The sequence below is a fragment of the Mytilus edulis genome, chromosome 6 (assembly GCF_963676685.1).
Source record: "Mytilus edulis chromosome 6, xbMytEdul2.2, whole genome shotgun sequence".
NCBI lineage: Eukaryota > Metazoa > Mollusca > Bivalvia > Mytilida > Mytilidae > Mytilus > Mytilus edulis.
In genome coordinates, this window is record NC_092349.1 from 49,062,167 (window position 1) to 49,086,083 (window position 23,917).

The 23,917-nt window shown below is 31.8% G+C and overlaps 1 long non-coding RNA gene across 1 annotated transcript; it reads left to right on the plus strand.

Moving 5' to 3' along the window:
* The first annotated feature begins 10,404 nt into the window (after positions 1–10,404).
* On the plus strand, positions 10,405–23,191 carry LOC139527820 (uncharacterized). Its single transcript, XR_011665459.1, has 3 exons — positions 10,405–10,553; positions 12,516–12,672; positions 23,099–23,191. It is a non-coding gene; the product is annotated as an uncharacterized lncRNA (long non-coding RNA).
* Positions 23,192–23,917: the final 726 nt, after the last annotated feature.

Sequence of the window (23,917 nt, forward strand, 5' to 3'; positions counted from 1 at the left end):
ATCTGGTTAATAGAATAACAGTGTTGAATCCAATTGTCTTGTAGAACAAAAGTGTTGGAAATATTACCCATATTGTATGGCGGCCATTTTGATTTTTTTTTTTTTTAAACCAAAATATGTACACAACAAAGCTGAAAAATCTTTGTTGATTATGATAGTTAATTTAACATACACACTTTTAGATGATGGATAATGTTCTATAATTTGCAAGTGGTCACTGGAAGCAGAATTGTATACATATGGAAAAGTTAGACTAGTACAAACTGTCTTTTTCAATGCCTCGTAAGGGTCTTCTGAAGCTATTACAAATTCTTCTTGACATTCAAGTTCAATATGTTGATAAACATCAATTTCTTCATCTAAACAAAGTTCTGCCACTGTCTGGTTATCAGACAAATATGAATGATCCAAAGAGACTGAATCCATACTGGTGCATGATAGCTCTTCTGTTTCAGATGCCAAAAGATCTTCATCAGGTGCAATGTCTGGCGTAAGTGCATGTATTTCAGTTTGCCCTTTGTCTAATTTTGATTTGCCAGTTCCACGTTTTTTCCTGTGATATGGCACATTCTGCCTTTTCTTCCTCTTAGGCATTCTATAAAGTAATGAGGACAGCAATTAATAAACAGAAGGAAAAACCCCACAACTAGGAAACGTATAATATAAAAATTTGTTAAAAACCCCAAAAGGGAGCTCTTAAGTCTATAGATATAAACAATTCACCAAAGTGTAATCTAAATTGGTAAAACTATTTTTGAGCTAGTGTCCAATATGTTGACAACAGACAACGTTATACCAAAAATTAATATGGGCGTATAAAAACTATTTGTATTATTTAAATTGTAATTTTTGCAAGTTCTACATTTTGACCCGACAATGAATGTTAAAATTTATTGATTATTTCACTTTAATCATTCCATTAAAGCATACAAACACCAACAATGACCGAAACATGTATATGCGAACCTGGAATAATATATATATATCTCCAAATAGGAAATCATATTTTATAACAAATTCAGTATACCAAATGCTAATGTTTTAAAATAATTTTAGCCAGTGCTGGGGGGAAAAAAGTACATTGATACTGAGAAATTGATGTACTGATATTGTGATCACCTGTTTCTGAAGTGTGTGAGTATTGCATATGAATGTACATGTTGAGTCTGTAGATGTTGTTTTAAAAATTGATAATTCCAGTTCAGGACTGTATTACACTGGATGTTGACCTTGACAATCCAGAGAAGCTGCATGCTAAAACCTATTATGCAACCCCGACCACACTAATAATTGTTTCTTAACACGATTATTTTTTTACAGTTTTCATATATCAGTGATTTTCAATTTGGTTCTTTGTACATGTCATTGATATTTATGGTATTGTTTGCCTTAATTATAAATTATTGGCCATGGAGAATAAAGGCTTTTCGAATTCCCCCGTAGAAAATTCCCAATTTGAAGAAAAAAAATATGCTTAAAACTACATGTATTCCCAAAAAGGCTACTTTTTCACAAACAGTGCAGTCTCAGTAGTAATTGTGTAGGAGTACAAACTGAAAATCACTCATTAAATCATTTTTCATGCCTAAATGACTATATGTGCAGATTTGAGGGCCTATGTATGCATCTTCACTCCCAATAAGGAGTCTTATTTCAAATGAGGGTTTACCTCTTCAAAGGGGGTCTGCAAATTGTAGTTGCAGTCATGTTCATGGTCTATCATAAATTTACCAATCTAATAAAATTGATGACTATTTTCACAATAAAAAAGGGTAGACGTAGTTTGGAAAAGGCCAACAATATCAGTGAATGTACATTCATTATAAATATAAATTATTATTAATAATATAATATTTGGTCGTGCAACTTGAACATAATGCACTTATACCTGTATACATGTACATTTCACTTCAAAATTTATATGAAAATAATTTTTTCAATCCCTAATGACCACTGTAACTTTTATCATTGTTTATTATTCAAGTATGTTTTATAGATTTTTACTGTTGATTTTCCCGTTTGAATGTTTTACACTAGTAATTTTTTTGGGGGAGGGGGGGGGGGCCTTTATACCTTTGATGTGAGCAAAGGCTCTGTGTTGAAGGCTGTACCTTGACCTATAATGATTTACTTTTATAAATTACTTGGGCATGTACATGTGGAGTTGTCTCATTGGCACTCATACCACATCTTCCTATATTTGATAAATAATCTTAATATAATATATATATATTTAAAAAAAAAAAACCATACCTGATTATTCAGTACTTCTTAGTCAATGGCAAGGCAATCAGTTGGGTAAAATTGGTCAATGTAAACACCTGAGAACCTGTAAAAAAACAATGAAAACATTGAGAGGTACATAAAATACAAAGGGTTTAATGTCATGATTGAAAATAACCAGAGAAAAAAATCCAACTTATTTTACATAATTAATGAAAAAGTATCTTTCAAGTAAAACATGATAAATGGAATAATTATCAAATTGATTTTACAATATTATCCTCATTTTATAAAGATGAGACACCACTAAAAACTTTTATTTTTCAGTCGTGGAAATTGAAACTTATTTGTTGCTCTAATACCCAAGCCAAAGTATCATGAAATCAAACAAGAAGCCTGTACGGTGACCTATAGTTGTTAATTGCTGCGTCATTTTGGTCTCTTTTGGAGAGTTGTCTTATTGGCAATTATACCACATCTTCTTTTTTTTATATTTGTATTGAGTATCTTAATTTTGCATGAATCATGCCTTCAATTCATGGATATGCATCTCAATAGTCCCTCATAATTTTAAGTCATACAGAAATTCTCAATTGTGAGTTATACGTCCTTTCGTTGGGCCTAAATTAAAATATTGTTTTTTCCCCAATCCTGACCCTGCCAAGCCAGGTGTGAGTATGTAGGTAGGGAAATAATTTTATTTTCTGAAAAAGATTGAACATTATTAGACGATCCGGCAAGCCTAAAAATCCAAAATGAATAAAGTAATATTTGACTTAGTTTTGGTTTTAGTGGAGGATCAAGACAGGGGGTTTTGGGAGTACGAACCCCCTTTTTAGGGACAATCAATATTTTTGAATGGGGAACGTATAGTTTTTAATATTGCATGATACACCCCTGATAACTGAGACAGAAGTATAAGACAAATATGTGGTGCGAGTGCCAATGAGACAACTCTCTATCCAAATAACAATTTATAAAAGTAAACCATTAAAGGTCAATGTACGGCCCAAAAATTACTAGTGTAAAACCATTCAGACGGGAAAACCAACGGTCTGTTTTTATGCCAGATAGGAGGCCTAATTTTGCTCAGTATGCTCAAAAGCATGTAAGGAACAAAAGACCTTTTAAGTAAATTTTATTAACTATTCCTATATTGACACTGGAGCTGCTTATTAACTACATTGCCCCGGTTCAGTTATTTTTAGAGTGAAACAAAATTAATATTAGCAAAGAAAAGCTCAATATCTATTTCATTTTCCAAAATAGGAAGCTCATTTTTTCTCTGCAAGTCTAAATATATCTAATGAAGGGAACATAATAACTTTAATGCATTTTTATGCAATGTGCATTGACCTTATACCCGCAAACTAGCAGCTCTGCTCAGATTGGTAGATATTATAAAACAAAATAGAGCTGTTAAAAAAATTGTTCATTTTGTAGCTCAATATCTAATCAAATACTCAACATAAGAAGCTGAAATTTGCTATGCAAGTGTAAAAATGTCTAAGAAATTGGAAAAAATAATGCAATATGTGATTGTGTAGCCTATATTCAATACTATAGCTGCAAAATAGCATCTCTGCTCTGATTGGTAAATAATTGACAAAAAAAAGGTGGAGGGGTGAAATAACTTCAATATTTGACTAACCTCTTAACAAATAGAGTTGAAACTTGCTATGCAAACGTAAATATAAAAAAGGAAAGGAACTCATTCTATTTAGAGCGTCTTTTAACACCAAAAATGCAAGTTTAGCTGAAAAAATAAAAGTCCATTCTCCATGGAAGTCGCCATTTTGTTTACTGAAAAGGGCTGGTTTATATGTTATATTACACGTGAAATACACAACAAAAGACGTCCATCTTTCATCTGCAAACGGAAATATTATCTAAAACTTGAAATCAAATAATTTTGTACAAGTAAATGCAATAAGAATAAATTATTTCAATGCAACATGACGGGTCATACCACCTCGGTATCAGCATCATGGGCTGCATATCGCATCCTTACTTATGATCACTTATTATGCTGTTTATAAGCGTCTTATGTTGTTTTTGTAGTGAAATATCATTCAATACCATAAAAATACTTCTACTAAATACGTTTTTAATTATTCATATAATGTTTTTATACTTACAAATTGATGAAGAAATTTTGAGGCGACGGTTCCCGCTGAAATTTTCTGCAGATCTCGTGTTTTCTCGCGATTCGCGGCATTTCTCGGATTTTATCAAGACGGTATCGGGAGTTTCCTATCCTTCTAATATACGTCCTTGTGTTAACTGAGTCATATAATACAATTATGTATTATATGTCTCTGATGTTTATAATATTTATTATGAAATCTTAATCAACACAAACAATTTAACGCTCTAAGCATCTTATTCTGTTAAACTATTTTTACTTTTTTATTGCAACTAATTTTATTACAAATTATAACGTGTCAATTAAGGTGTCTTCGTAGAGGTCCGCGTTCATCGATTGTTAAACACTGTGGAGGTCGGTTTACATAAGAATTTTAAATATATACGTATCCGTCCGATCCGTGCATAAATTTAATTTACTGATCGATCGGTGACAGTTGTCAGGGTAACTCTCACATAGGTTATTTGACTTATCTGACGGATCGTATGGGTCACCGATCACCGATCACTCATCGATCAGTCAAACATCCGTCACCGATCATTCACCGATCAGTCAAGTTCACGTCAAACAGTAACGCCTAAGGTTGCAAGTACTGTAGTCATTTTTCGATATAATAAAAAAATGTATTGTGGAAGATATACAAATGTATTTGTTTTTGCTATATAAACAGGACAAAATCCGAGCCTATCCCCCTCCCCGAGTTATTCTTCTGTTTTGTAGCGGGTAAAAAAGCATTAAAACGCAGACACGAAGAGGATCATAAAATGAATTGTTACTCTGAAAGCAATATTCGTGCAACCGCTTGTCCAACATAGAATAACAGGAGAATTTTATTGTAAACATACAAATAAAGCAAGAAAATATTTGAATACCTGTCGTTTATAATAGTTGGCTGATTACTGGATAATTCGTTTTGTGGATATTGTTCATTTGAAACAACTTTCAAAAACCTTGATTGCAGACATAATAAATTTTATATCATACAAGTAATGTTATAAGAACATAAACTGCTCAAATGTTCTCAATTGACGTTGAAAATATCTAACAATAAATGAAATATACATGTTTTGTCAAACCACACTCTGTTTATCATATTCTATCACATTGTCCTCCACATTAACATAGAGTAGTTCAACTTAATACTGCCTTTACATATTTGCATTTCCTTAGTAACCGTGTTCACTTTGAGTTATAAGTTAAGCGCTTGCTGCAGGAAATAATATATAGTCATAGTATATTCATCACAGATGACAAGGACTGTCATCTGAGATAACTTCATATATATTGATTTTTTGGTAGCCATTTTGAATAATGGCCATTTTGAAAACATGAATTTCCATCATTATTCGCTAATCTTATTAATTCATTGTTTGCATTCATACTTTTTTTACTAATTTATATTGGATATTCACAAAGAGGTCAGATAAGGCATGCACATGTTTACAAAATTAAGATATCAGTATCAAAAGTTTTTTTTAATTACACGTTAGCCTAAGTAACTTTTTAAAACAGAAATTACGTATATATTATATAATTTATGATCGAAAGTTTTTTTTTTTGAAAAGATCAAAATTGTAGATTTCGAAAACACTTGAACTATATATCAGAAAAACATAATAGGCAATTAGACTGGAAGGAATGTGTGAAACGGCAAGAGAGGACGTGTAAGGGTTTGCAATGCCAAGCAGATACAAACAGAACAGTCATAGACATTTGAGCTGGCAATCACCCTTTTGATGCAAGCATACGAAGATGTTGGGTCTTGAATTGGTTTTCTTTTCGCTCAATTCAAAACAGTTGAATCAGGGCTATGGAACTGCAGAAGCACTCCAGAATCACAAGGTAAAATGGCACAAATCATGTCAAACAAATTTTCAGACCTCAAAATATTTCATCAGCAAAAGCTTAAGGAAAAACATACTTCTGATGTTAAAGATAAGTTCCCAATTGAAAGGAAACAATAAGTAACCAGACACTGTAAAGTGGAACTGGATCAAAAAGAACAATGACTGCAATGCATTTTTTCTGCGGTGATGTATCTGAAGATCTCCATGATACATCGACATTTTCAAATCGACAAAAATAGGGCATGACTGTGCACTTGTACTACAAGACATATTCCCTTAGCAAAAGTAAGATCTGGAGATGGCAAATCACTCGTTTCATGCTTGATGATTGATTAAACTTGACAACATAGCAAATAGGCAGAATCTAAGACACAGAAAGAAAGCCAGGAATCTTTTATCCTTGGAGTTGTGCTTTCCTAAATAATAAAATACATTGATAGCACACGGTCTGGAAGAGGTATTGTACCAATCTCCAAGCTTGCAGATCACGCTAAATTGTACAGTAAACGCCTGGAACATCTTGGAGTTATCATGGAAGAAAAAACTGATACAACGCAGGTAACAAAATTGGAATGTAGCTGCCATAGGATATCTATAAGCATACGCAAAATAAATTAGTGCTCTTGATTTTCAACAAATGTAATCGTGAAGCTATGAAACAGACTCATAATAAAAGGGTAAAAATGAAGGCATTACCATAGCCATACCAGGCAAAATATATATGCTTGATACTAAGAATAACTTTACAGGGACACACAATAACAGCTGTTGACACGCATCAGTTCAACAGACATAAGTTTCCTTAGTAAGAATGATACAGGATGGCCAAACAGTCCAGACATATCGTTGAGTGGCAGACAAGACTTACCATTTTTCAGCTATAATAGTTTAATTGTGCAGCTCGTCGTTGAAATGATACAACTGCAACTTATCGGTCCTCAGATAGAGAGTAAGATGTCTCAAAGATTGTGGAACCGATTCATTTGGAAAGCCTACATTGAATGTCTCTGTAAACCTTTTTATAGTAACAAGCTTAACTCTTCAAACTATTCTAGTTAATTTGACTATGAAGAGGCCTTCATAATCACGACTAAAAGACATGGCCTGTTTCAGAACTTCCCCAACATATTCGTTGAGAATTCGGAGAAAGACGCAACCTTTCATGTGTGCTTGCATATTATCTATGGCAGCTAGTATTCAATTTTTCAGAAGTATTGTATTAATCATTCCTTCAATGACAACTCATATTTACTAAGAACGTTTACTGTACAATTTACCAATATAATCAATTTCGAATATTAAAACAATATCTGTTCCAGAGTGTGAGCCGTCACTTTTTTCTATCAATTTGGCGAGATTCTTGACTTTTTTTCTGTGTCTCGAATTCTGTCTAATTGCCTTGTCGTGCAGTTTTAACAAACATTTAGCATGATATCTGCTCCTGAAATATTAATCTCCAGCACTGGCTAAAAGAACAATGTTTAGTAGTTCAAGTGACAGTCACATACACTATTGTCAATTATAATTGTCGAGGCTTCATGATGATAGTCAGATACCTCATCACAATGAACGGAAAAAATCCCTGCAATCATATTGTTCTTGTTAATTCATCACAACCGTTGCTGGTTATTTTACTGGTATTTTCAATCCATGACTCGTCTTAGACTTTTTTCGTTTTTCCTGACAAAATATATTTTGATCTTAAGAAGTGCTTTCACAGGATAAGTACCTTTTGCCTTGTGATTCTCCCATTACATGGCCTTCATCAACTTGGAACAGTTTTATGCTTACAAAAATGACTGATTACCAGCTCAAATGTATATGTCTGCTCTTTTTGTATTTGATTGTCATTGTAAATCCTCATGTGTCCTCTCTTGGCGTTACGGAATTCTTTCCAGTCTATTAAATTTTTTTTCAGCTCCAGTGACTTTAATACCTACGTATTATTCCGTTTCAACATACAATGGCCATAACTTGTATTGTATATACGCATTTTTTGGTGGTAAAAAAGTAACTAAGCCCTACATGCTAAACTGCAATTAAAAGAATTAACGCGTATTTTTTAAATACATTTATTTGTTAACATATGCATCCCTTATTTGAGTGCTTGGTGAATATATCCTATATGAATAGCAACAGTCATAAATAAATGATTAGCAAAACTAGTTGTAAATGCATATAAAACTTAGTATTAATTCAAAAAACGATTTAGGATAGCGAATAATGATATATTGGAAATTTACGTTTCCAAAATGGCCATCATTCAAGATGGTCACCTAATACTTCAATAGTCTTCAGTTGATATTCTTTGTCATAAGATATACGAAAGTTTATCAAAATTGGTAAAGTAATATATTTTTCATATTTTGTCTAATAATTTTTATTAATTTTTTGGACACAATTTCAAAATGGCCGCCCAGAGACGCCATTTTGATTTTCTGAATTGGGTCCATAGCTATAAATGTTAGTTATGACCTCAACTAACACTCTGCAAAATTTTATGCTTTTACCACAATCTGAGCAATTGTTTCACAAATCGACTGGACTATTCTGATAGTTGACGTGTTTAATTGGTTTATTTTACTAATTTGTTTTCAACTCATCGATGATTGAGCAATATAAACAGAAACAGATAAAATATTTGGCGATTTAACAATTACCAAACTATAATAATCAAATATTATTCGGTGGAAAATATGACGGACTGTTGCACATACTACTATACAGTTTCTGTTAAATACAAAAAACTTGAATTTACAAAACTAGACAAACGATACTAGAGGAACACTCGAACTTATATGTCGAAATAAACTGAAAAACGACATGCCAAATAAATAAGAAAACAGACATACAGACAAACAGACAAACTACAGCAACAAAACACAAGATTGAAAATGAAAGACTGAACAACGAGAACTTTACCAAATAATTGGGATGATATAAGGTGTACCGAAAGGTTTAGCATACCCTGTTTAACATGTGACACTCGCCGTGATGCTCATGTTATTATAAAGCCGGTAATATGTATAATTCGATAGCTTAAATCGGGATACGGGTATGGGGGTTTTAGTTACGACTTTTATCTACCTAGAAGACACACTATTTTTTTTATGTATTTGACGAATGAGCCAACAATATTCATTAGCACACCTTTTCAACAATGGGCAACACCTTCAACTGACATCGAGTACGACAAGTTAGTAGTCGTCTCAAAAATAGGAAAGATAGTATACTAGGAATATAACTAAAAGAAAACCATGATTGCTTCTAAGTATTCACCACATCGATTTGTTTTTCTTGTTTTGTTTGTTAATCTGTTTGCTGATTCAAATTCATCTTTATATCACATTCAAGTCTGGAAAGAATTTACAAAATGTAGAATATTGGATCAATATCAATATTTTACAATTACGGAGTGGTTATAGAAACATAAATGCAGGATACAGAAAAATTGCATATTTTTTTTTGGAGAATAGAAAGTGTTGGACCACAACTATATTTTCCTTTTGTTGACTTAAAACATTTGCCTATTCTCATTGAATAATGTTAAATTTGGGGTATGGATGGGGCTTAATTAGAAAGTAAAGAAATTAGTTGAAAAAACTGAATTGGAAGAAGCTATGTCTTAGAAATTAGAGAATGCAGTATTGAGCGATCTTTCTACCACCCAGATCATATATTGAAAATTAAATTCAACATGTTTAACATATTTCGAAATTGAATTCTCTATTAATAAAATTAAGAAGTAAAGGTTTAAACATGTAAAAATCATTGAGTGTATTCTGAATCCTAAAATTAACTTGAATACAAATATTTCGTAATAATACTGTCATTACAATATATAAATTGAATATCTGTTTATAGTAACTTGTATTCTCCGGAAAGAATCTACCTTAATTTGGTTACTGTTAAAACTATTTATAGATTCAATAATTTTAAAATATTCGAAAAAGAAAACACCTAGAACAACTTGTCGTAACACTAGGACTGGCTTACAAAGATTATTGTATTTAAACTGTGCATGCAATTAAAAGATGACATGTCTTCATCTTTACAAATAAATGCAAATATTTTTTCTTCTAAATAGATGTTTTAACCACATGTCTTTTATATCCTTTGTTTCCTAAAACTGTTTACATTTTCGTGGAACTGTATATCATTTAACACGTGAGTAAAATAAATTATCTAAAAAAATGAAATATATAAACAGAAAAAGGTGAGCATTGTCACTTGTCATTATTTCTTTGCCGAGACGATGTCAAAATTAACTGGATTATTACTGTGTAATTTTTGTGTCCTATTTTTCTTAACTACAACTGTCAGTGGTGCAACACCAAGTAAGTGTATCGCTTTCATCATTGTTTATATTGCGGTATATGTTCATGTATGTATTTCAATGTGTGTATGTGTTTCAACTAAGTATATTGTAAGGTTACAAATTATTGATTATATGTAAAAATTAACATACATTGTACGAATTAAGGAATAACAGTACTGTAGTTGAAGAGTTGCCACGCGTCGCCAGTAAAACTGCATTTGCGACCGTCAAATCAAAATTGACGGTGGCAACTCTTCAACTACAGTACTGTTATTCCAATTCTAATGCATTTCAAAAAGAAATAATACGATAAAACTTGGAAAAATGTCTAAATTTGACAAATAAAAAAAAATCCGCGAAAGTTGATGAATGATTTTGGCACAAAGACGTCATGGGTAAACGTGACGTCATACAAATGAAAACTTACAAACTGGAGGTTATTACGTTACCTGTACGCTTCAAATTCGGATAAAATAACTTTAAAACGGCGAATTCGGGGTAGGTGTTGTTTTATTTTGAATTATATAGTAGTAATCCAACATTTGATGATTCAATCATTTCAAAATGGTTGTCCCTCCTTAGTTACGCCTGGTCAACTGTGGATTTGACGGCAACTTTTAGCCAATGAAAAAAATTGTTACATACAAATTGCATTAGAATAAAACTTTAAATCCCTGGTATAATGATAAATTACATATAACTGAATTATTGGTGTTTATGTAAATGATGTCTGATAAAAATGTTGATTTAATAAATAGGGTCTCGAATTTATCACATGAGTCAAATGTTTTTAGCGATTCCGTTAACTTAACTCCACATAAAAGAGGGACAGAAGATACCAGAGGGACAGTCAAACTCATAGATTGAAAATAAACTGACAACACCATGGCAAAAAATAAAAAGACAAACAGACATATAATAGTATACTGACGACACAACATAGAAAACACTAGACTGAGCAACACGAACCCCAACAAAAACTGGGAATAGTATCAGGTGCTCTTGCTTAAATAGCTTCCTTGTGAGCAGCAATCTTCTATCAAGGAAATCATTATTCAAGCCCCGGAATATCATATCAATTGGGAGGTTATACGTCGTATGCCGGCGATGCAGCAGTGTTGCTACAACGAAATGGAAAGTTCACAAATGCATGATATAACATGTAATATGTCTACCATGCTGTTGAACAAATATTTTTGAAAGATAGAAAAACATGAAAAATTTTGACATATTTATCATGAAGGTGAAAAAACGTCTTTATTTTTTACACCAAATTGAATAAAGTGTACTGTGTATGTAAAACAACATCAATACCCGGACAGTTGATGAACAATTGAATATAGTTGTACGTGTAATAGTCAAATAAACAACATGATACATTTTGTACCTCAATTTAAAAAAAATGTTGTTACTATTAAATAAATAAATTTGGTGTATGTACTGTCTTCTGATTGGTTAAAAAAATTAGCTTTATTTTCAATGTGATCATCTGTGTACGTTGTTATTTGTATTAATATTTATCTTTGAGCCTTATTTTTGATAGAAATTTATTTATAATGAATGGCAATAATTTATTTTGAATTTATTGAACCATAAAATAAATTTTTGACTCTTCACATTTAACGCGGATTATTCAATGTGAAGAGTCAAAAGTTAATTTTATGGTTCAATAAATTCAAAATAAATAACAGCCATTCATTAAATATTCGAACTTTTTTTTAATACATTTGGAAATTTTCGATTTGGATTAACTACTTGGACCATAGTGTAGTTCACTTTCAATTGGATGAGAGTATATTTGATTACTTTCATATGAAATTTAGAAAAATACTAAAGACGTGTTTTCACCTTTAGTAAAAAAAAAACCAACTAAAGTTATATCTAGAAATTGTTCACCACATGTAAACATAAAAAACGATAAATTTAAAATGAGATGTATAAGCAATCATTTGAAAAATTAATTACTATCTTTTTATCTTAGAGTGCAGATTGGTGTGCCCGACCTTACCTCCAGGTACAGTCGGTACTTGTGATGAACGATGTGGGTCAGGCTGTGGTCATGGTAGTCTATGTTGTTCTAACGGGTGTGGTCACCTTTGTAAAACAGGCGTTAGAAAATGCAAATAAACATCCTTATGGTAAGATATTTATAAAAATATTTTATACCTAAATGCATTTTGCAGTACTCGATTACTTTTTTGTGTTTTCGTTTGTTTGTCAAAAGTGTAAAATATGACGTCTTCACATCATCAGTGCCGAAATATTGGTTATTTTGTTAAACAATATAACCTAAAGGAAAAATTTAAGCAAAAAATCATCAGCAAAAACAATATATAAAAATATTTTCAAATGCAGTCGGAAATGACGATTGACCTCTTATATTAGCCAATGTTTTTAGATGACGATTTTGACCCCTGTTTTTTCCGTTTGTCACAAACGCTATAAAGCAAGAGAAAAAAAACCACAGTGTTGCTTCATATTGTTAAGGTATAGCAGAAACTTTCAGAAACACAAAATAACTGTACAGATGGGTAAACAATTAATAAATAATCAGTCCACATATGGCAGTAACTGTAATTGTCCCTGGTTAAAGATGATTAACCCTTTCTGTTTAATGAGCTGAAAATAAGTTATTGTAGATAAACGGAGAAAAATCTTTCGGAAACACGATGAAAAGAAGATTTTAATTATAATTTATATTCTGGTCTGTTTCAGAGGGCACAATGTTGAAGGTGTACATATATCCAGTTGAACAATACAAAGCTGTTTGCACCCTTATGTGTTTGTGTTTTTTTTTAAATCGCTGGTACAGATGGGTGCAATCCTAACCTGTACAGCAAGTTAACTTGATAACCAGTCATTTGGACTGGTCAAAGTTAACCTGTGACCACATTTAGGACTGCTCTGACCAGTCCTAGGACCAAAATCTAGTTAACTTGAAAAGCGGATTTGGTCCTAGGACTGTTTTTATGTCTGCCAAAAAGTTAACTTCGAAACAGGTCCGCTATTGATATAAGTTAACTTCGAACCAGTCCTGCCGTAAAGTTAACATAAGTTAACTTCGAAACTAGTCCTGCCATAAAGTTAACATAAGTTAACTTCGAGACCAGTCCTGCCACAAAGTTAACATAAGTTGACTTTTGCTTTGACAAATCCGATCGAAACCAGACCTGTTCCCAAGTTAACTTTTGACTGGTCTGCTCAACACTAAGTTAACTTGTAACCAGGACCGCTCTACATCGATTTTTTAAAAATATTTATCAATATCTTTGTTTCGTAGTATTAATATTGAAAATAAAGTAAAACTAATACTTCCGTTATATAAACAGGATTTAATACTAATATTTGAAAATAAAGTTCGCATAAAACGTTGCTTGAAACACAAATTTATCTGTGATCTGCCAATCTATAAATTAAAAAACGATCTTGGTTACAATGATAACGGGCACTGAATATATATTCCAATACCTATCAAATTCAACCATATTTGCACTTTATTTATATGTATATCTATGAAAAGACGTATTTTAGAGGAAAGCATCATTTTAACACATGACTACAAATTTTTGTTCGCATAAATTCAGGGTGCCAGCATGTCCTCCTTTTATTCAAAATATTGATTCATAAAAAAATTTAGTTACGTTTTGATACCTCATGCTGACTTGTACAACAAAATTATTTGACCGCGTTGACCAAAACTGACCATGTGTGCACTTTTATTTATAAATTTTTATACCTGCATAGTAAATCAGCCATATTTTTTCAAATTTGTGTTCGCATAAATTAGGGGTGCCAGCATATGTCCTCCTTTTATTCAAAATATTGATACGTAACAAAATTTCAGTAGTTTTGATACCTCTTGCTGACTTGTGCAACAACATTATTTGACCGTGTTGACCAAAACTGACCATGTGTGCACTTTTAATTATAAATCTATATACCTGCATAGTAAATCAGCCATATTTTTTCAAATTTTTGTTCGCATAAATTTAGGGTACCAGCATGTCCTCCTTTTATTCAAAATTTGATACGTAACAAAATTTCAGTAGTTTTGATACCTCATACTGACTTGTACAACAAAATTTTTTGACTGAATCAACTAAAACTGACCATATGTGCACTTTAATTTGTAAATCTATATACCAGCATAGTAAATCAGCCATATGTGTTATGTCAGGATTCAATGTATATTACAATGGACAGCATGAGCAATATTGCTATACAATAACAACAATTTTTTGTTTGCATAAATTTAGGGTGCCAGCATATGTCCTCCTTTTATTCAAAATATTGATACGTAACAAAATTTCAGTAGTTTTGTTACTTCTTGCTGACTTGTGCAACAAAATTATTTGACCGTGTTGACCAAAACTGACCATGTGTGCACTTTTTTTTTATAAATCTATATACCAGCATAGTAAATCAGCCATATTTTTTCAAATTTTTGTTCGCATAAATTTAGGGTGCCAGCATGTCCTCCTTTTATTCAAAATTTTGATACGTAACAAAATTTCAGTAGTTTTGATACCTCATATTGACTTTTAGAACAACATTATTTGACTGCATCAACTAAAACTGACCATATGTGCACTTTAATTTGTAAATCTATATACCAGCAAAGTAAATCAGCCATATTTGTTATGTCAGGATTCAATGTATATTACAATGGACAACAATATTGCTATACAATAACAACAATTTTTTGTTTGCATCAATTTAGGGTGCCAGCATATGTCCTCCTTTTATTCAAAGTATTGATACGTAACAAAATTTCAGTAGTTTTGATACCTCTTGCTGACTTGTGCAACAAAATTATTTGACCGTGTTGACCAAAACTGACCATGTGAGCACTTTTATTCATAATTCTATATACCAGCATACTAAATCAGCAAATTTTTTTTAAATTTTTGTTTGCATAAATTTACGGTGCCTTCATGTCCTCCTTTTATTCAAAATTTTGATACGTAACAAAATTTCAGTAGTTTTGTTACCTCATGCTTGTACAACAAAATTATTTGACTGCATCAACTAAAACTGACAATTTGTGCACTTTAATTTCTAAATCTATATACCAGCATAGTTATTCAGCCATATTTTTTATGTCAGGATTCAATGTATAATACAATGGACAGCAATATTGTAATACAATAACAAAAAAATTTTGTTTGCATAGATGCTGTCACCTTTTTATTCAAAATATTAATACGTAACAAAATTACAGTAGTTTTGATACCTCATGCTGACTTGTCCGGCAAAATTATTTGACCGCATCAACTTAAACTGACCGTATGTGCACTTTAATTTGTAAATCTATATACCCGCATAGTAAATCAACCATATTTTTTATGTCAGGATTTAATGTATAATACAATGGACAGCAATATTGCAATACAATAACAACAAATTTGTGTTCGCATAAATTTAGGGTGCCAGCATGTCCTCCTTTAATTCAAAATATTGATACGTAACAAAATTTCAGTAGTTTTGATACTTCATGCTGACCATGCTGACTTGTACAACAGAATTATTTGACCATATGTACACTTTAATTTGTAAAGTTATATACCTGTATAGTAAATCAGCTTTATTTTTTGTGTTAGGATTTAATGTACAATACAATGGACAGCAATATTGCAATACAATAACAACAAATTTGTGTTCGCATACATTTAGGGTGCTAGAATGTCCTCCTTTTATTCAAAATATTGATACGTATCAAAATTACAGTGTTTTGATACCTCATGCTGACTTGTACAACAAAATATTTTAAGCGCTTCCACCAAAACTGACCATATGTGCACTTAAATTTGTAAATCTATATACCATATATACCCGCATAGTAATTCAGCCATATTTTTTATGTCAGGATTCAATGTATAATACAATGGATTGCAATATTGGGTGTGTAAAACGAAACTATTAGGCCGCATCATCCAAGTACATGTACCAACACTGACATGTCTGAATTCATTTGTGATTTTTAATAAAAAATGTATTTGAGGTTCTCCTCTGGTAATAGTATACTGTTAATCTATTATGTCGGTTGATTGATTTTGTTTGTAGTTAAACGTCAAGTGACAACTATTTCATTCATGTGCACAAATCTCTCGACAAATCTGACGAATTTGACGAAATTGTTGGTAGTTTTACCACATCGTACATATTTGGACACTGTACAACTGTACAATTTTCGTAAGAATATTCTGCGGAAAAAGAAGAGTAAATCCAATCCAAATAAGTAGAATAACAATGAAATATCCATGCATGTATAAATGCGTAAAGTAAAAATTATGAAGGGGCAGGTAAAAAACGGGGAACGAAGTAACGTCGACAAAGATGTTGATATCCCATGATATACGAATGTTGTTCCGATGCGTTGGATAACCCTAATTTCTATCCGCCTTCTAATTAAAAAAATATGATAGCTCTATGTAATTGACTATTGTTTATAAGAATATATAAAAATAAAAAAAGAAAGAATTGTGTTGTTATTAATAATGTCTAGTAGAGTATAGCGAGTAAAGAAATTTGCTATCAGAGGCCTTCTTGGGAAGAACAATGCGAATGTTGTTTATACATATTTTAATAAAGCTCAAGTCTGATGTGAAAAGTCGTAAAAACGATAACATTTCATAAGCAGACATGTCCCCAGGTCTGGTCAATAGCAGACTTGTCTACAGGTCTGGTCAGAAGCAGACCTGTCCACAGGTCTGGTCAGGAGCAGACCTGTCCACAGGTCTGGTCTGGGGCAGACCTGTCCTCAGGACTGGTCAAAATCAGACTTGTCCACAGGTCTGGTCTGGAACAGACCCGTCGATAGGTCTGCAGCAGTCATAGCGGACCGTAGGTCTGGTCCACCGTAGACGAAGTTAACTTGCTGGTCTGCTTAGAAATTCTCAAGTTAACTTAAAAAGCAGTCAACAAGTTAACTCTAAGTTAACTTTTGTCAAGGTTAGGACCGCACCCATCTGTAGTTACATTTTATATTCCATTCGCTTACAATCTTGAAGCATAAGCACTTATTTTGTCGCTACTTTTTTTTTAAATTGGTAAGTAGTTGCCCTGTGTTTAAAGGTGTACAACTAACTGTTATCTGTGTATTTAATTTATTTGTATGGTTAAATAAAATTGAGAAAGGAAATGGTGAATATGTCAAAGCGACAACCACCCGACCATAGAGCAAACAAAAGCCGAAGTCAACCAATGGGTCTTCAATGTAGCGAGACCCATTTTGCATACATTGTCAAAATTGGTAGAAAATGAACCGTATAACAACCACTAACTTGTGGACACTTCTGAAAAAGAAAACAATAGGGTAATGAATATGTATAATGGTTTACTCTTATAAATTTAGACTTGGATGGAGAAGTGTCTCATTGACATTCATACTGCATCTTCTCATATCTATTTACGACTTTGTATATGTATTGATTCAATTGTGAAAGCCGGACATATAGTCTACAAATAATTCATGTAATAAATATATTACGCTTAAGGTATGTTAAAAAAAAAAACCAGCAATTGATTTTGTTTTGTATTTTTTCTTATTAAGTGGGTTGGTGAAACTATATATTAAAAATAAAAAATCACATGCAATCGACAAAATGACCAAAATATTTTTGATCCGAACACTATTGAAATAGGATAAAAAGTATAATGATAAACGTACAATGCATATAAAATCACTTCATCAGTTCCTTTAGCATGTTTTAAATTTAAAACTATGTATGGCCTTTTATTAGAAAAATATTTCAATGAACTGTGTGCATGATCTTAACGTTACTATTGGAAAAAAAAGAAACCGTTGATTGGAACACAAGATTTGTCATCCTAAAAATACCTGTTCTTTTTATCAGATGTCGACAATTTGGCATATTATCTATTTGTTTGAGATAATCAATCAATAATCTTACCTAGACCATGCGTCTCAATATTCAAAAACAACTCAACACAAATGATTTGCCTACATCCCATAGCACTTGATATTAATCAGAGTTGTTGGCAGTTTCGTGTTACTCGATCTACATTTATGTGTTTGTTTAGTGCTGTTTGAAGTTTTGATTATGGGTACTGACGAAATTTATCCTCCTTTTAACGTGTCATATTATTTTTTAATTGTCCCTATGAATGTTACCTTTACTGTTGAGTCTGTTCTTGGTGGTATTCAGTCGGAAAGCAAGCCCTTAGAAACAACCGTTGTTGTTACTTTCATAAGACATCAATGGGACTGATATTAAAACCCGCCATTCTGAAATTGCGTTAATTTCGCGGATTTTTTTTTTGGCTCCAATTTTGAAGTTTATCTTTTTTCAGTTTCCCACTTGCCATTAGGGTCTGAAATAGATTTATTTCGATTTGTTGAGCATGGAGTTTATTATCAAAAGGAAAAAAAATCTCAAACATGTCAAATTGGCCGTGTTTTAACGATCCCGTAATGCCGTTGATCGTCGTTTAAAATTATTTTCTTCTATTTTTCACAGATTAACAAAGACTATATGTACTATACAAACAATTAATAATACGTATCTCAAAATTTTTAAAAAATCATAACGTTCTATTACCCCTTGGGAAACCCCGTTTGAACTAAATTCCAAAAGAAAGACATTTTTAACATTGTAGTTTTTCGGTCTTACACATCGATGTCACCTGGCATCTGAACACAGTCAATGTACACACATTTAGTATGTTTGTTTGAAAAAGTAATGGCGAGATCAGCTGTGAATATTTGACTGGATTAATTATTCTCTTTAAGTCAGTGAAATGTATGACTTAACTAATCCAAGGTAAGGAAATCTTATACTGTTTTTGCACAACCTTAACTGCTTTAGATGCACTGACATAAAACACATGCGTTGTTTAAAATAATACTTTTTTTTGTGATAAAGCATTAAAGGAATCCTGCAAAAGTAAATGAGAAAGTATTGTTCTAAATTTCAACTTAGGCAGCCAACAACCATTTGATTTTCTGTAGGGGGTAAGGGTGGTGGCTTTTGATTGTTTTGAAGAAAAAAAGTTTGTTTCCAATTTTTGGATAAAAAATAATTTGTTTTTGACCCTGAGAAAAAAAAATTAGTTTTACCCTCGGCTGCCTTAAATGAAATGCTAAAATTGAAAGAGAAGAATTGTTTTCAACTTGTCTGGAAAAAAATTCATAGTCCCCCCCCCTCCCTGAAAACAAATGGTTGCTGCCTTCAAACAATCTCTTTCAGAGTATCATTTTAATCAATCTTATTCAAAGCATTATCATACTGACATGAAATGTGACTTAATTTTGACTTGTGATCTAAAACATAATTGTTGACTTAGCCCCCAGAAACTGCTCTGAAATACTTTTATATAAATGTAAAAATGCATAGTTTTTTTAATGTTATTATTTTTTTTTCAAATAGAAAAAGAAAAATATTACTAAGTCTATTTTGTTCTTATTTATTTTCAAGTTCATGACCAGCACCATTTATTTATTGTTTTAGTGTGTTATTTTTATAATTAGAGTCCATTCTTTAGAACTATAACTTGCATTAAATCAATGAGACAACATTGTTATATTTAGTTTGTTCATACAAGGATTGCAAACTTATTATTTAAAATAATGAAGATTTAACATTCAGAATACTTTCATTATGATCTCTTTTATGTTTAAATGAAAAAGGTAGGACCCACTTGCAAGTGTCAGTAATGAAAAGGAATTCCTGGGTTTTTTTTATCATTTTAATACTGTCTTGATCCATGATTATTCATAAATATTTAGACTACCCCTTGTATAAATTGAGTAGACATTTATTTCTTTGTTAAAATAATTTGGTTGCAGCAGTAAAAATACTTACCAAAAATATGAATATTAAATTAACTCTTGGAATATTAAATTAATATTAAATTATTAACCCTGTTATGGCACATAGGGACACATAGGGCCTATTTCACAGGGACTGAGTTCTGAAAAGTGATAAAATGTGTTTCTCTATTTTTTGGCACATGTTTACAGTATCAAAATATATTTAATAAGATAATTTTTAATAATATTCACATGTAAATAACAGCATATTGCTTGATATAACAATAGTTTGTTTATGATAGTGTCAAACAAAGGGACGTAACTCGTGAATTACCGTCGGCCCCGCTTCGTCAGAAATATCGACACATCTAACTGGCAGATTTGCGTATCTTAGCATATCAACTGGCACACATTTGACACATCATAGTCCAAGTAATGTTACATAACATAATTTAAATTCAGCATAGCTTCCCGAGAAGTTAAGAAAGAAAATTACGATTTTAATTTTCTGTGACCAATTTTTTTCGTCAACACCTTGACTTTGAAGACACATTTTGAGAGAAAAAAATGAGTTTAATCCATAATTGAGTTGAGTTATATATTTCTTAAATACTCAAGAATGTTCACTTGAAAGGGAATTAGTTTTAATTCATGCAAAAAACTACAAATTCCAAAAAACGAGCTTCATTTTTTTTGGTAAAAAAATGCCCATATATGGTAATCACATGACGTCCATTGTTGCTTTAAGAAATGGGGTCAAACCGGGGTCAGCTTTCCGACTGATTCATTTGACGTGGCTCTGTACTTATGCATCCCGTTATTGTTCTAGGCTAACATTTGTATTCTTGACATTCTTTTTTGTCAATATGCTTTGTATTTATGCCTTTTTGTGTTTCTTTGTTACATATGTCGTGGCTCTGAACTTAAATATCCCTTCATTGTGTTTTTGATCTATGATAAATTTCTTCATTCTTGTCATTCATTTCTGTTAATATACATTGTCTAAATAATGTATATACCCTTTCGTGTTTCTTTGTTACACATTTCGTTGCTCTGTACTTATACATCCCGTCATTGTGTTATTTTGACATGGGAAATGTTTATATCTTTGTTTGTTGTTATAGTGATTGTGATTGATAACACAATATTGTCTGCTGTACCCTTTGTTTGACATTTATATTTATTTTGTCTTTATGTACTGTACACATATCGTTGTCAATATAATGAAACTTTCTTTTATACAAGTGAGAGGTTTAGCTAGCTATAAAACCTGGTTTTCTATATCAACAAATCCCTACACAAAGTCCGAAATGTGACAGTTGTTGCATTTGTACATTCGTGTGATGTGTTTAAGTTTTCGATTTTGCTTTTTGATCAGAGACATTTGCTTTCGAATTTGTCTCGGAAATTTTCATTTGACTTTTGTTTTTCATCGTTTTTGGTTTTAGTCTTGATTTTCAGTTTGTTTTCAGTCTATGGTATCGTTTGTTTCTTTTTCAGCCTGAAAAGGCAAATCAAGAAGACAATATTCTGAGACATATCCAATTTCTAAATAGAATAATAAACAACCTGAGTTATTCAGTAAATTAATGCAACTATATATAAATGTCTATAATGAAGAATAAACTTTTTAAAAATTCATACATATGGCACTGTTCTAACGATTTTGAGACAAATGATATGGCTCGTGAAAGATTAGTTATTCTAATATAACGTCTTATTATCGTGAACCAGTATAATCGCAATATATCTACCTTTAGCGCAGACGGAGTAATACACAAACACGGCTGTTCCGAGTTGCGACCAACTTATTTATACCTGTAGATATTCTCAATTTTCGATATCAAAACTCCCACTTTACATAGTCCAAGATTCAGAAACAATATATTTATCTCTGTTCTACAGGAAAATATACAATTACGTCCATCTCAATGTATTTTCCATGAAACAAAACATTCCGCGAAATGATATTATTTTCTTGGCATTGCAACGAAACAAGGTGACGTCACAAGAATGATTCAGTAGACAAAAATCAAATGTAAATGCCGGGCGTTTAAGATGGTACCTAACACTACAGGGAGATAACTCTGTAAAGTCAGCTTAACGTTTTAATAACGTTGTGGTGTAAAGGGAATATTAAGCTTCTCAATGATAAAAATTGGTGTTTGTCAAACTGCTATATAACCAGTGTAATTTTTCTGACAAAACGGTTGGTTCAAAATTTTTGAAATTTTGAAATTTTTGTTAAAGGGTCACAGTAAATACTTTGACAAAATTTTATGAAAATTAAATTAGCCAAATCAATTTGAGTGAAAGTGTTGGGTACCACCTTAAAAGCTTCTTGTACGCATCAAAACAAATAAAAATACATCGGAAGAAAACATATATGTGAAAAATGGGATTAAAAACAAATCATTGAATAATATAGTATTACTAATATTATCAAAATTGGGAAAAACGAAACAGCCAAAACAGTATCGTATGTATAGGGCTTTCATGGTAAACACAATTGCCGAATTTTCCTTTTGATTAGAAATAATTCATTGCATACCGCTCAGGGTAAAATAATCGAATATAAATGTCCAACCCATGGTTAAATGAAAACAAATTTACGGCTGCCATGAATTATTATTTTAAATATAGGACCAGAGATAACCATTCAACATAAATTAATTTCATATCTTCTCAACTTGTATTTTGTATATAGTCATATAGTTTACAGTTTTGTTTATATGTTTTTACTTACATTGTTTATATATATCTCTTTTTAAGTACACTATTTAATTTTGTAGGTCATTGATACCAACGAATTCGAAGAAAAGACGAACCAGAGTGATTTTTTTGGGGATTTCTTAAAATGTTCTTCAATAAAGATATTTTCTTAATCCTTTTTATACTTTTATTTTAACAAAGTCGTAGAAGCGACACTTGTTTGTGCTGTTTCCATCGTGAAGGATTTTATCAGTCTGCGATCACAATGAACGTTTACGGGAACTAACTTATCATAAGACGAGTACGTTTGGTAGGTACATGTCGGTTGAACTATGTGCTCATATGATAGATTTATATAGTACAAATGTAATTTTCATGCTTCATTAATGTTAAAACGTCTCGTTATTGCTTGTGAAACATGGTTATAAGAATAATCAATTAAAAAGGATAGACAAAGACCATGGCAAAAAGAGTCGTAAAAACACAAGAAAGGTCTACTAAATGCAACTCCGTACATGTACACTGTCTGTTCAGTAACACTACACACAATTATATCTCTGATGCCAAAGTAAGGCTTCAAACGTGTCCACTGGCGGCAGGGTTGGCATATTCCGGGTAGTATTGCCCAGCCCAGTTGGAAATACTGGGAAAACCCCGGCTTTACTGGGTTTTAGCGGGTATTACTGGGCAATACTGGGTAATATAAAATACTGGTCTGAACTTTATATATGGATTCAGTGATCAAACACAACTGTAATACATTTAAGATATTTACAACCTCTATTGTTTATCTAGATTGGTCAAACTGTAAATATAAAGCAAACAAAACCCCATTTTTCAAAACATATACATGTAACTCCTATTAAAAGTTAACAATTACATGTCAGAAAAATTAAATC